General features: G+C 38.7%; 1 protein-coding gene across 3 annotated transcripts in view; it reads right to left on the minus strand.

Annotated features, from left to right (window-relative positions):
* Prkg1 (protein kinase, cGMP-dependent, type I) overlaps nucleotides 1–15,121 on the minus strand; it is a 1,200,782-nt gene that overhangs the window by 936,121 nt on the left and 249,540 nt on the right. The gene's annotated exons all lie outside the window — the stretch shown is intronic.

The following is a 15,121-nucleotide window of genomic DNA, read 5'->3' on the forward strand; positions in this document are numbered from 1 at the left end:
CATCAATGTAAGTTTAGAAAGCAGTTATAATAATTCTTGCATTCAAAGGCTGGAAGTTGTCACATCAATTAAAAATGAAAAGCAAAATAGGATTTTCAATCTAATCACCTAATAATGAGCTAATGAGCAATCTCAAAGAGTTTTGTCTTTTCACAGGGAAAACATTTCAAGATACAGAAAGGCAACATCATAGACATCAGTAAGCAAGTTAAGTTTAGAATTCATTGGAGGTAATTACACCATCAAAAGCGACATCAAATAATTTTATTGGAAGTCCCGGCAACTTAAAATTGTTAGTCCTGAGACACTGGCATCAGAAGCAGGATATGAGTGCTCTCTTTTGTAAATGCATGAGGAAAATAAGTATGACTTCAGGGGGAAGTGTTTCATAATTACAGCTTTCTTTATAGACAACCAGGGAGGCACATGACAAACATTTTATTTTAATTTAAAAGTTTCTTTTAGTTGTTTTGTTTTTCTATATTATTCTCTACAGTCTACAAATTTCAATTTCTGCCTTTTCTATTTACGGTCATTGCTAATAGAATTTATTTTTTAATTTTTGAAATTAAAATATAATTTTGTCACTTCTCCTTCTTTCTCCTCCACCCAATACCACCGATGTAACCTTCTTTGCCTCTTTCTCACATTCATTGCCTCTTTTTCTTTAATTGGTTAACAAACACCAAGTGGTCATACTTGAAATTATAGAAATAAAAGTAATATTATACAGACTGAGCAGGTTGTATTTGTGTGTGTGTGTGTGTGTGTGTGTGTGTGTGTGTGGTCATCCCTGAAATTATATACACACAAGTAATATTATACACACTAAGCAGGTTGTATTTGTGTGCATATGTGCATGCATGTGTGAGTGGTCATCCTTGAGATTATGTACACACAAGTAATATTATACAGACTGAGCAGGATGTATTTGTGTATGTACGTGTGTGTGTGTGTGTGTGTGTGTGTGTGTGTGTGTGCATTTATTGTTGTTGTTGTTCTTTTATTCTTTCCTGTCATTCTGCATAGATCATGTGTGCCAGCCAGTGCTATGCACCTCACTGGAAAAATGTATTGAAGTTTGTTCTAGAGAGCACACTTCATTCCCCATCAATCCACTAATTTTGTTCTATCTGTTCCAGCATATTTGAATCACAAAAAATTTTAGCTCTGCCTAAGTGGTAGGCTCCACTGGGTATGTAAATGTGCTTAAGGCCCCATGGAAACAGGCTGCTGTGACATCCCAGCAAATCTCTGAGCTTCCCAGACATGCACTCTTAGAGCCTTGTGCTTCAGTGCACCATACATATTGAAACATCTCTTCTGCACAAATATTACACCTGCTATAGACCCTGAGGATAGCCCGATGTGAATATGAGGCGCAGACGATTATATGATAAAACTGTAATAAAAGCAAGATACATCAGTACAGTAAAAAATTATTTCATGTCTTCAGGCATAAGAAACTTAATGGATATACTTTGTTCTGGAATACTACAGAACTAGAAAGAATAGGTAGTTTTTCTAAAGATAGATTAACATCTAGACTATAGTTCATATTAGAATGTAAAATGTAAGCTACCTCCCTTATTCTAAGTTCACAGGCAGTTGGGGAAAATCACCATATCATTGATGCCAAATATTGGCAACAAACATCACCAGAGATGATGAACACTTCTATAATACATGGAAAAGTAATATGGCATTTGAAATGCAAGCATAACAGGTTATAGTTGCAAAGGAATTAGTGTTTATTACATTTATTGGTTGTGTGAGGCTCCCCTGTCCATGAGGGTTAACCTTATTGTGCAGATAAAGAAAACAGTAAAAGGTCAGCCAAATTGTGTCATCTGTGTATAGGAGCAAGTGTGCCTGTTCCTAGAGCGGTGGCTCTTAAGGTGCATCAGTACCACCTGGGATGTTGCCAGAGATGCAAATTCTGGGACCCAGCCAAGAACCACTGTCCTGGAAACTCCTTGGATGGGGCAAGCAATCTCTTTTGTAAGTTCTCCTGGTGACTCTGATGTGCTCAAACTTGAGATCGGCTCACCTCGGGGAATAATATTTGCAAAGATCCTCTTTATCTAGATATTAAAACAACTGTTTCTCTCTCTCTCTCTCTCTCTCTCTCTCTCTCTCTCTCTCTCTCTCCCTCCCTCCCTCCCTCCCTGCCTCCCTCCCTCTCTCTCTCTCTCTCTCTCTCTCTCTCTCTCTCTCTCTCTCTTTGTCTCTCTTTTAACAGTTTCTGATGTTATTTTAAAACTGCTTCACATGTTTTCTAATGTTCTTAATACTTTAATTTGTAACATTTTTGTTGATATACATTTCTTCTAATTTTATCATTGTTATATTTTCTCATCATCTGTATTATTGGATACTTTCCTTTTTTTTAAACTCCATTAAAAATAGGAAATTCAGCTTTTGGAGTTTTATTTTTAAATTCTTTCTAAATGCAAAAGTGATCATACCTCTCTGAGTTTGTATAATATTATTTTCATGTGTGCTTCCAGGGCTGCCCATTTGGCACTGGACAACCAATTGACATGCTCTTCCCTGGGAAAGACCACCCTTCCAAACTTTCCTCCACAGCCTACAGTTCTTTGTGTAGAGCTAAGACCTCATGACTTTTCCTATGCTGTTTGGCATGTTCATCAGTGACATCCTTGTTTAGCTTGCATTGGAGAGATCATGTTCGTAAGATTTTCTGAGTATAGCTTTTGATATTACTAGGAGACACAATCTCAGAGGAAACTTTTTGATCCTCTGGATTTTATAATCTTTCTGTCTCTTCTTCCAGAGGGTTCCCTGAGCCTTAGGTACAGTAGTGTTTGTAGGCCTATCCACTAGAGATATATCAACTGGGCTCTACAACGCTGCACCTTGATTGGTTGTGTTTATCTGTAGTGGTCTTCATCTGTTGCTAATAGAAATAGGACTTTGCTAGCACTGAATGCTGGGTGATCAGTCCTAAGCACAGTATCTCTCCAATTGAGAGGCTCTTAAGTACAATTAGAGAACTGTTTGGTGACTGCCAAGGTATCTGTGCCACTAGTGCACCTTTATAGTTAGTGTGCCATGTTGATTGTTGATATGACTCATAGCTGGATAGGACTGTATTTTGCCTCTGTCCTTTGGAAGTTTGCAGAGCATCTTCAAGTACCATGACAGAGAGTTCTCAGAGAGGGGGCATTCTGGTCAGTTCCAGTTCAGGAGTCTCTATGCTTTCTTTCTCAAGTTCATGGTATATTCAACAGTAGGGACTTACCTTCCACCTCTGGGGGTATTCAAGGACAGCAAGGTTGTGCTGTGTATTTTGGGAGCCTCTTGGATAGCCCTGAACAACAATTCAAAAGAGAGCTTATAATACCTGTGTTAGGGGTTTTTGTTAGTTGGTCTTCAGCCTTTCAAGAGTTGAACATCACCTCAGATGAGAACATTTCATTAAAATTCTATTTTTACATCTACATACAGAATTATATTCATTATAGGCTTTATTTTTAGGCAGTTAATTAATAGTATAATTCCTGTGGGTTTCCAAGACATCCTTATTATACTTTAACCTATCTCCCTCCTTCTGTATTTACCTCTCCCACTTCCATTCACCCCATTTTAAATCACTTGTATCCTTTCATTCCTCCTTCACCCCCTTCCCATCTACTTCTGTATTTACCTCCCTTTATACATAATGCATGTAATAACAATTATGGGGGGTGCAAGAAATGATCATAAATTTATAGTAGAGAAGAAAGGGGTATATGGGAAGGCTTAGAGGTAGAAAATGGATAGAAGAAATGTAATTAAATTATAACCTTAAAATTAATTAACAGAAATAAACAATAAGGTAATTATAAGGTTTTAGAATAAACCTTGTGGAGGAATGGCTCTAGCTGTGGATCATTATGAAATCCCCCCCCGCCCCCGCCCCAGGGCATGAAATGAAGAAACCTGAAAGAATCTCTTGTAAAACCAGATGGTATCCTACGAAATTATGCATAGGATCATCACAATTGTTAGTGTTTTCAAGGAAGCAAAGTTGGTTTTAATCTACAAAACAATGAGTAATTTAGAACAAATTGTCTGATAATGACTTAAGCTTAATGAACTCTATACATTATTTTAAAGCAGAGAAATCAGCCTTTGTGTCCAAAAAAGGAAAAGGACAGAAACATTTAATTTTAAAATGTAAAGGTAAGAAACCATTTTTTTTTTCTCTTTGGGATATCCCAGTAACAGAAAAGCACAGCCAATGTCCAAGACTATCTAAACAATGACAACTTTATGATCCTTTCAGGAGACAACACTGGCTTCCAGCATGGAGTATTGCTCCAAGAAGTGTGTGCTGACACTCTTCCTACCACTAGATAGAAATAGTTTGAATGCCATGTCCTGGTTACAGTCTGGTCTTCCCAGAACAGAAAATTCAAAAGTAACCCTCATGACTTTATCCTTCTGTAAGAAGAGCATATACTTCCAGTTAAGTAGAATGTGTCTATATACAGCCCAGAAAATAAGAGAAAAGCAGCGAATCAAATATATTTGATCATCAGTTTGACAAAGATCATAATTTGACTTTCAGTGATGCTGTCTTTTGGAAGAAAGAGTTATTTTTTTTCATTTCCTATTCAGAAATGAAACTTTTGACTCATTTCTTTCTTTCTTTCTTTCTTTTTTTTTTTTTTTTTTTTTTTTTTTTTTTTTTTTTTTTTTTTTTTTTGGCTACGATCCAACTGGGGAAAAGGTTACCAAAAATGAATCACAGAATTTCACTGATTTAACCTTAGTTTTGAAGGACTTTTTTCCCCTTTGTTTTGATCACTTTTCTTTTTTTCTGAGAGATCAAAGTAGACTAAATTATATTTAATTGTAGAATAAATGCCAAGCTAAACTAAAGCTGTTAATCATTGAGGTAGAGATGGATGTGGTTGGTTTGGACAAAGTTCAAGATCAACCCAGGTAACAAGGCTAGGACAACTTCACACTTTTTCCACATTTTTTCTCCCTTAAATATCACCACAGTGCTTGATTTTCTAAGTGATTCAACAAATGAAGATGTATATTTGAAAAGGATGAGCTGTTACCTTTTACAAAGGGAAGATTATATGTCATTTCTGCCAGTGCCATTTGGGTAGAACAGTCTAGAACATCATCAACTGAGAGAAGAGTCATTAGTAGATAGTGAAGTGTGGCTGTAATCATAACCTGAAGAGTTTCTCTAAGACAGCAAGACAGGGACAGCGGTCCTTGCAGCCAGTAAATGAGCTCCACCATCACTTGGAATTGTGATGAGTGGGGAATGCTTTAATGGTCAGATCGACCAGTGCACAGAGACCTTGTAATGTTTCAGAGCTTATCTCAGTCACATTGCTGGGCGAAGAGCCTCATGGGAAGATCTAGTACCAAGCAGGCTTTCAACCAGAAATGGTTCATGCCATTTGGAAAACATACGTCTCAGTTTGGACTTTGGTAAAAATAAGAGACCCAGTTTCAGGTTTTTTTCATTATGGCACCCGTTCTTTGAATTCCAGAGGATTATTTTCCTAAGAGAGCAATGAGATATCCGAGAGCCAGGGTTCAAGTTCACACTCCATCCCTACATGTGAGAGACAGCACTGATCCTTGTACAAGTGGCCATTAACATTTCAAAGGTGTTAAATTCCTTTCCAAAGTTCACAAATATAGGGGTAAGACTATTTCCCAAGCTCCCCTAATTTATGGCGATCATCTGTAATGATTTTCTCTCATTAGACTTTGTCTGAATCCTTAAGCATTAAATACTGACTGAAGGGATTCCATTTACCCCTTCTAGTTCATTAAAGCGAACTGCTTATATGAATGAAAAGAATTCTGTAAGTTTGAAAGAATGCCATCTGGTTCTGATATTCAAGAATTTGGTGAACAAGTCCATGTTTACTCTAGAATTTTGTCTTAATAACATCCCATCTGGACTAAATTTCCCATCCTGGAATATCAACTAGTTTTGTTACACTCTAATACTGAAGCCCCTCCTAGTTTTTTGATTATGAGAGGCTTTTCCAAGAATAATCTTACAGAGCAGACTTGAAAATAGAAACAGATTCCAATAGCAGTCAGGCATTCAGGGTCATGCTGAAAAATAGGATGTCCTCATTAAGACTCCTCTGGACTCCTGCAAGTAGGAATCCACCGTAGGTACCAGTATTTATTATGAAGATGCAGTGTGACACATGGCCTTTACAAGAACGGGAAGAGCAACATCAGACCTGAAGTTACCCCTAGAAGTTTTTCTCAACTCTGCCTCTACATTCTCCTCCTTCTCTTTCAGGGTCTATACATGCGTGCTTTGCATAAGTTCAGCTTTTTCATCTAACCAGTTCCTTCTTTATATCATGGCACAGTTTGCAGTTCTTCAGTAAATTGATAGCTCAAGTCCTAGAGATACTATCTTCAACCTTTAAAGAGAAATGGTGGATTATCCTTCGATGGGTTAATTTAGTTCTATTTTTTGATTAGTGACTTATCTCCTGTCACTAAATCATGAATTGATGAATTGGGCTGTCACTGTAAAAAATATTATATTTATTTACTATGTGAGGACCTTTCATGCCACTGGGCACATGTGGAAATCAGAGGGCAGTTTGCAGGCGTTGTACCTGTGGGTACAACTTCCTCCCACCATTTGGGACCCAGGAACCAAACTCAGGACATCAGGATCAATGGGATGGGCTTTTACCCCCTAAACTGCTTTGCCTTCTGTGGGCTTGCCACTTTCAGGAACCAAGGACAGATGATTTTCCAGAAATTGCTTTAGAGCCAAGCAGACATAGAAACACATTCAGTAGAAGATGGAAGATGTGGATCCCTCAGAGATAGCATCTAGTGTTTCAGAAACCATTTTCCTTTGGTCTAAGGTTTGTTTGTTGTTTTGTTTTGTTTTGTTTTGTTTTGTTTTTAAATTGTACTGGGGTATATTCACAGGTCTTTTGTCTCAAAAGATAGTGAGATAACATGATATCACTGTTGACTTTGTAGGTTTTCAAATGAAAATTGGTTTGGACTAACAATCACCTAGGTGTGAAATGCTTGTTGTGATACTACAGATGGGGAAAATCTCTCTCTCTCTCTCTCTCTCTCTCACACACACACACACACACACACACAACACACAACACACACACACACACACACACACACACATTTTCAGGTGTATTCCACTTATCCCATTTTGCCCTAAAGTATATCAAAGACACCTACTCTTCCTTGAGAACCATCTCTTTTCTCTTATTAAAGTACGAGAGAGCACTCTGCTGTATTTCTCTGATGTATTAAAATATACCCCTTATTAAAAGGCTATATGCTAAGTTTTTCTTTAAAAAAAAAAAAAGCTTCACAGAGGTTCTGCTTAAGCACATTGCCTCATACATTGTTCTCTTCCTCTTTTAGCATCCTGGATGCTTACTCTACAGCAGTTCAGAGCAGGCACATGCCTCTAGAAATTGCTCCCCCGTATCCATATCTCTACTGTGAACTTCTCTTTATTACCTTTCACTCATGAAGGGAAAAGCATTGAATCAAAACCACTTGGCAGGATGTCAGTTTGTGGAATCACGTCCAACTATAAAGGTATGAGTGTTTACTGTATCAAGCACGGAGGCTATGAAAATATGCCTGGCACTCAGTGACCTCAACAGAAAGACATAAAACTTCACAATGTTGTATGAGATAAAATGTGCTTTAAATAAATGTAGGCATTTGCCAGGTTCTCTAATAAATACCATTCTGTGACAAGAAATACTGTGTTCAGATTGTGATGGAAATTTTAGCTCTGAATACTAGCTACCAGATCAGTTCTTCAAATGCATCAGAGGAAAGGGGGAAATATTTAATTCACAACCAAATAGCTCCAAAGTGGATTGGGATCAATTTAAAACAGAATTTTTGCTCATGTTCAAGGGAAGCTCATGATCAGAAGGATGCACACACACAAAAATAATAGTTATTATTAAACACACACACACACACACACACACTCTAAATGTTAAGAAAATAAAGGAAATGCATACCCTAAATAAGTGAAACCGGTTTCAAGCAGCAGAGGAGTAGTCATGAATTATATCGGTGAAGGTTGCTATGAAGAGCCCATTAGCTCCGCTCTGGTAAGTTATAGACACCCGGCACACACAATTCAAGTACTTACTCTGATATGCCAGTTTAGAATTTCAACCTTCAGGAGTCCCAGGGCTGTAGGTACCCTTAACCTGTTCTACCCATCACATTATTTTCCTCTTGCTTAATTTTAGTATAAGATTATGTAAATTATGTAACTTTAATGAGAAAGCCACCAGAGCTTAATTTCCCTCTGAAAATTAACTTTTGAAACGTTTAACATAAATTATGCTTGATGTCATCCGCATTCTTAGACCCACAAGAAACACTTTCTACTTCTCAGAGTGACTGAGGCACTGTGCCTTCTGTCTTACTCCAGGAAGGATGCCCGGTGCTGTTGCCCTATCTCAGATGAACAGGACTTAGGAGTGAGTAACTTAGCTCCTGCCAAACCTTCACCAGCATCTGAGGTCTGATTGGAACTTGTCTCCAGCATTGGCAAGGCTGTCTCTCTCCTTCAAAAACAATTATGTAGCTCCCTTATACCTAAGAGATATTTCTTTTCATATGATTTGATCTAATTATTGCCAAAGAAGGTAATAGCATCTGTATTTTAACTCTATAAATGTGCTGCGCTTTTTGTAAAAGCATAAATAGTAATGAAAATGTGTAAGGTTGTAGCCTCCAGGGGCCACAGGCTAGTGGGGTTCCTGAAAGGAAAGCTAGGGTTGTATGGGATGGATGCCCAGAGAAGATTGAGACTAAGTTTCTGATCAAGGCCCAATATTTACTTATGAGTCTGAGCTTATTAAGGGGGGGACCCATCTCCCACTCTGCCAGGATCTTGTTGCTTCATCAGGATCTCATCAGGAAAACAGGTTCAGCCTCTCAGCAGGTAGTGGAGTCTTGGAGGAAGCAGCAGATATGGCAGGACAATAGACTTTATCTAAGTTGGAAGACTCCACCATAGGTGAGCTAGTTGGCTGTGGCATAAACAAGGTCTAAATCAGCCCACTCCAGCCTGGGGGTAAGGGCACATAAGGTGAAAACCACATGTCACCCCGATTCAGACATTTGTGCCTCACTTACCTGCCAGCTCAGAGACAACCCACCATGAATGGTGTTCTCAGTATCATGGTCTTGATGTATTTCTCTTCACAGCCTTCTAAAATTGATTCCATTTCCCTCTATATATTAGAGATTTTTTTCTATATCTAAATCATTTGTATTATCTAGAACCAATATATTTCATAATATCAATTTCCCAAATGAATTTGATTAGTCCTCAGCAGGTGTTTTCCATTCAAGAGCTATTTAGTTTAACCAGTTTTCTGAACACTTATTACTAGATTTTCACTATCATTAACAATGCTGTAAGTGATATTTTCATGTCTATGACAGTACAGTGCTTGAAAGCCACATCCCTTGGTTACATTTAGGAACTTTAAATTTTTGATAGGTACCCTAAAGTCTCAGAAATGGAGTACTGAGTGCCATCGACTTTATTTACCCAATAGAAACTGAGTCTTAAAAAGGTGACGATGTATTTCAGAGGACCTAAGGTTGATCATCAGAGTTGCATGGCAAGGATTTGATATCAGCTTCAGCTGACTCCAGACTTCACCACTTCCACCTGGATTCATGATTTCCTAAACCGCTGGGAATGGGAAGTGGAATATACAGCCCTTACATTGTTGGAATAGACGAGTCTGGTTCTAGGATGGGCAATGCAAAGATTCAGGACGAGAAAAACAATTGACCAATGACTCCTTTGCCCAAACCTGGATTCTACAGGTGTTTAAATATAGTGGAATGCACTCAATCACTTATCAAGTAATACCTGAATACCTCTTCACTGCCTGATGTGACAATATGCCAGGGAAATTTATCCCAAGATACAATGACATAGTTTCTACTTCTTGATGAAAATGAAAGATGTTAACCAAATCAGGGTAAGAATAGGGTGAAACTGTAACTAATCAGTATAAACATGTCAGTAATATGTAGGCTTAAAATAAGTTTTTTTTTTATATAGGCAAAGAAGTCAGGCTAGGATTCCTGGGGAAGATGCGTGCTGAGATAAAAATCCATTCAGGGTAGGAGTAGCAAGAGAAAGAAGGTAGCAACACAAATCTAGGGATTTCCAGGCACAGGCCTGAAAGTTCCAGAGACCATACTTGGGGGCTGAAGAGAAGAGTGCAGAAAACATAAGCAGAATCTATGTCCTGTAGGGTCTCATTAGTCTAGGAAGGGAGTGTTATTATTAATAAAATGGAAGTCACCAAAAGACCTTCAGGAAGGTACAAATCACTACAGCAGCAGAGTAAAAAAAAAAAAATAAAAAAAAAAAAAAAAATCATTACTTGGCTTTCCAGCAGCAATGCTCATCAGTTTATGGAATATGCAACAATACACACTGAAAGCAACTTCTCTAAGAAGAAACTCCATGTGCTTAAAAACCATACCTGAAGATTGCTAGGATCTCTCCTCTTCTCCCCTCCTCCTCCCCTCCCTTCCCCTCCCCTCCCCTCCCCTCCCCTCCTCCTCCCCTCCTCCTCCCCTCCCTTCCCCTCCTCTCCCCTCCCCTCCTCCTCCCCTCCCTTCCTCCTCCCCTCCCCTCCTCCTCCCCTCCCTCCTCTCTCTCCTCCTTCTTCTCCTCTCTCTCTCTCTCTCTCTCTCTCTCTCTCTCTCTCTCTCCCCCATCTGTCTATCTAGAAGAAACTAATTAAAAATCTTTTGTTAAACACAAAGTGCCACTGAAAATAATCACACCCATGACTAGGGGACAGCTATACATACAGGGTTAAATTATAGCACTTCCCAAATCAACTCAGCAGGAAATGCAACATCAAATTAAAATTAACTGACTGCCCCTAGAAGCCACTTGTGGAGGCACAGTTTTGGAAGAATCCACTTCGAAAAAGAGATAGTAGAAGACGGTTCAGAGCAGAGACTATGTCCCTAGTCCCATATCCCCAGCCTCTATATGTGTTCTGAGCATCCGAATCTACTGAGGAGTGAAGTTTTCAAAAGGGAGACAAGAATAATACTTTTAGGCTAAAGCATGCTACTCCAGCCCTTCAAACATCTGAAAAAATATCCCAGACATATGCACAAACTTCTGGAATGCTAACATTTAGACCAAAGAATGTGTGATCTCAACACCTGGCATGATGGAGTTGCAAGGGCAAATCACAAGACTGGCTTTCTCTGTGTACCACAGGAGGGCTTAGAGAAACTCTCTCCACCTGCTCTAGGAGATCCGGGGAAATGTTCATAGATTATGGTTGCTCTGAAGTAGAGCTGCCCAGAGATAGCCACGAGAAGACTCAACTGCCACCCACCATCTTCAAGACATATTGCATTTCTTGGTGAGGCAGCTGTGCCATTTTCCTAATCCCTCATGTCCCAGTGGCCACACTGCACATCCCCGGTGATACTATGCTGTACCTCTTGATACATACAGCTTTCTCCATATGGAATTCCTCCACTGCAGTGGTCCATTTTGTCTTTTAGCATCAAATTCTAATGTCTGTTCAGGGAACAACACAACGTTTTGGGGGGGAACTAGCTACAAATCAAGCATTTGAGATTTAACAATGAGTAATTTTTGTCAACCTGGAAGCCAACAGATCTTTTCTAGTAATCGAAGTTAAATGTGGTAAAATGTTTGAGGGAGATGGCTCTGCACCAGAACAACTTGCCAAAAAACTGAGACCCTGAGTTTGAGTTTGATATTTGAGACCTATGTGGTGTAGAAGAGAACCACTCCCTATAAGTTGTCTCTTAACTACCACACCTATTCTATAGTGTATGTGTGTCTATGTGTGTGTGTTCTCTGAATGTTGTGTGTGAGTGTCTTTGTCACTCTGAATACTATCTATATTCTCTCTCTCTCTCTCTCTCTCTCTCTCTCTCTCTCATGTGTGTGTGTGTGTGTGTGAATGGTGTGTGTGTGTGTGTGTGTGTGTGCATGTGTGTGCCTCTGTGTGTGTTACCTAGGCTACAATATATATGGAGAAGAAAGCAGCTTGTAGAGTCAGGTCTCTTTCTATTCTGTAGTTTCTAGAGATTGGACACAGATCAACAGGCTTGCCTACAAGTCTTTTTAACCACTGGATAATCTCACTGGCTCTATATGCAGTCTTGTTAAAACTATAGGAATGATATTTTTATTAAGCCTTCCTATCAGTCATTTGTGTTAAGATAGGTTTCATGATTTAAGATTGAACAAATCCTAGTCATCTGACATCCTCACATTCCATTAATACTCCATTGAGTCTCTGCAAAATTGTTCATATGTAAAGTTCTAATCAAGTTGGCATTCGTTGCATTGTTTGAGTCATTCAAATAACCAAAATCTTCAAAAGAAGATTATCAATCAAATCATATCCCTTCTCCCTCCTCTTCACTGATGAGACACATCACGGATAACTTACTAAATTTCAGATACACATTTTCATATTCGAACAATATATAGCTGAAAGTATTATTAAAAAATAATAAATGTGAAACATTACTGAACGCCTTTAAGCATAATAAATCTGTGTAAATTCAAGTGATGGAACTTTTTCTTTCTAAAAGAAAACATATTTTAGGTAATTTGTTCCATATTATGCCAAAATTTATTTCTGGTTCTTATTTTGGTAGAGAAAGGCCTCATCTCCATATTTGAATGCTTACTTGGTCCTCAGTAACTGGTACTCTTTAGAGAGGTTATGGCACACTTAGGAGGTTCAGCCTTGCTGGAGGAAGTACATCATTGGGGTGGACTTTATGGGTATATAGCATCGATTTACTTCCTGCTTATTCTCTCTACTTCCTGTGTGTGGTTGAGAAACGATCCATCAGCTTTCTGTCCCTTCTCCCATAACTTCTTTACATTATGGGCATTTAATCCTCGGAAACCATAAGCCAAAATTAATTGTTCTTTCTATAAGCTGCTTTTCGTTGTTGTATTTAATTATAGTGACAGAAAAGAAACCAGCATCGAGTAAAAGAATTCTGTTTCTCTGACCCTTTTCTTAAATATGGAAACCTTAATCAACTTCTGTTATAGTAACACTTTTGTGTCCTAAATTTTCATGACAATGAAATTGTTAAAATATCAGTCCAAAGCTGTCTCCATCTAAAATGCAATCCCTAATATGTGGAGAGAATATTTAAACACTGCATTACAATATTAGTAGGAATCTATCACATACAGTAAATGAAAATTATTATATGAATGCAATTGCTACCTCAGAAAGAGAAAAATTCTCCCAGAAAAGATTTAAAGGGGGAAATATGCTAAAATGATCTTATTTTTTCCTTGAGGAAATAAAACATATTAAGCAAGTTAATCAGCAAATATGAGTTCCTAGGAGACTTTTATGATATAACTATATTTAATAAAGTAAGTAATAGCTTAGTGTGTGAAATGGATCACTTATCTTCCCTACATTTGCATAGTTGAAATCCCATAGCATGATGGGTAGGATAGGTGGTAGAGACTTTGGGAGGGATGTGTCAAACCCAAGGTAGCCACTGCATGAATGGGATTACTGCTTTTATAAAACAGACTCCACTTTAGACAAACAGCCCATTCCACCACACAGACACTCCAAGAAGGCACCAACTGTCTGAAAGGAGATGTCAACAGATGGTGTACTTGTCAGCACCTTGATCATCAGGGACCTGGTGAGAAGGACATTTCTGTTTATAAGCTCTTCAGTGTGTGGAATTTTTATAACAGCCAAGGCAGACCAAAATAGGATACACATCCCCTTTCATGTATTTTAAACCAAAGTCCCTTCTTCCTATTTTTGTCACCCATGCTGAATTTGTAGTTGTTTTACATTTACTGGGAGGGTGAAGGTAGGGGGTAGAGAATGGAAAGTAATATCCTAGCTAAAATGGGCGAAGAGTTTTCATGGATTATTTCCAAGGTGGATGAGTTCATTGGCTCAGATTCTGCCCACCTCAGGCCTCTCTATAATTTCAACCATATGTGGGCCTCTTAAGTCCTGCTCTTGGAATAAACACAGTGGTGGGTGAGACAGGGCTTGCGTTTTACTTGAGAGTCTGCACACTTCTGTGACAAGGAAGTCCATTCTTTTGAGCAGCTAAGAAGCAGTTTATGAACATGTCAGAAGCCCTGTAGGTGGGGAAAAAAATGAAAGAAAAGCTGTGCTTATATATCAAATAACTTTTGCAGTCACAACAAAGTATAACATCACAGGGAAATTTTTCTCAATCATAAATGCAGACAACCTTGATATCTAGTCAGTTTTATGTCAACTTGACATTATCTATAGTCATCAACTGAGAAATTGTCCCTGTAAGATCTGACTTTTGACAAGCCTATCAGGCATTTGTTTTGTTTTGGTTTGGTTTGGTTTGGGCTGGGTTCTGGTTTTCCAAGACATGGTTTTTTTCTGTGTGCAATAGCCCTGGCTATCCTGGACCTTGCTTTGTAAAACAGGTTGGCCTTGAACTCATACCAAACCAACTGTATCTGCCTCCCAAGTGCTGGGGTGAAAGGCATGTGTCACTACATTTGGGTGGGAGAACATTTGCTTAATTAGTGATATGGTAGATACAGCCACCCCTGGCTGGTGGCTCTGGATGCTATAAGAAAACAAGTTGAGCAAGCAGTAAGGAAGAGGACAGTAAACCACACTCTTCCAGGGCTTCTGCCTCCAAGTTCCTCCAGGGTTTGAGTCCCTGCCTTGGCTTCCCTAAATGGACTGTGATTCAGGATATGTAAGCCAAATAAACACTTTGCTGCCCAAGTTTCTTTAGCCATAGTGTTTCATTAAAACAGTAGTAATCCTAACGAAGATACCACGAAGCCATTTTCAAGATGATCAGACAAAAGAAATTTACCAAATCCTAATGCTAGTCAGCACACTTTCTCTTATTTCAGTGATGTCCTCAGAAGGAAAAGGATGAAATGAACTACACTCTACCCACAGCCAGGCCTCACTGTCTCTAGTCATTCTTCAACATAGGATTTGAACTATGTGAGCCAATGTATTTTTAATCCATTAATCCTACT

Source organism: Mus musculus, chromosome 19 (assembly GCF_000001635.26).
Source record: "Mus musculus strain C57BL/6J chromosome 19, GRCm38.p6 C57BL/6J".
NCBI classification, from domain to species: domain Eukaryota; kingdom Metazoa; phylum Chordata; class Mammalia; order Rodentia; family Muridae; genus Mus; species Mus musculus.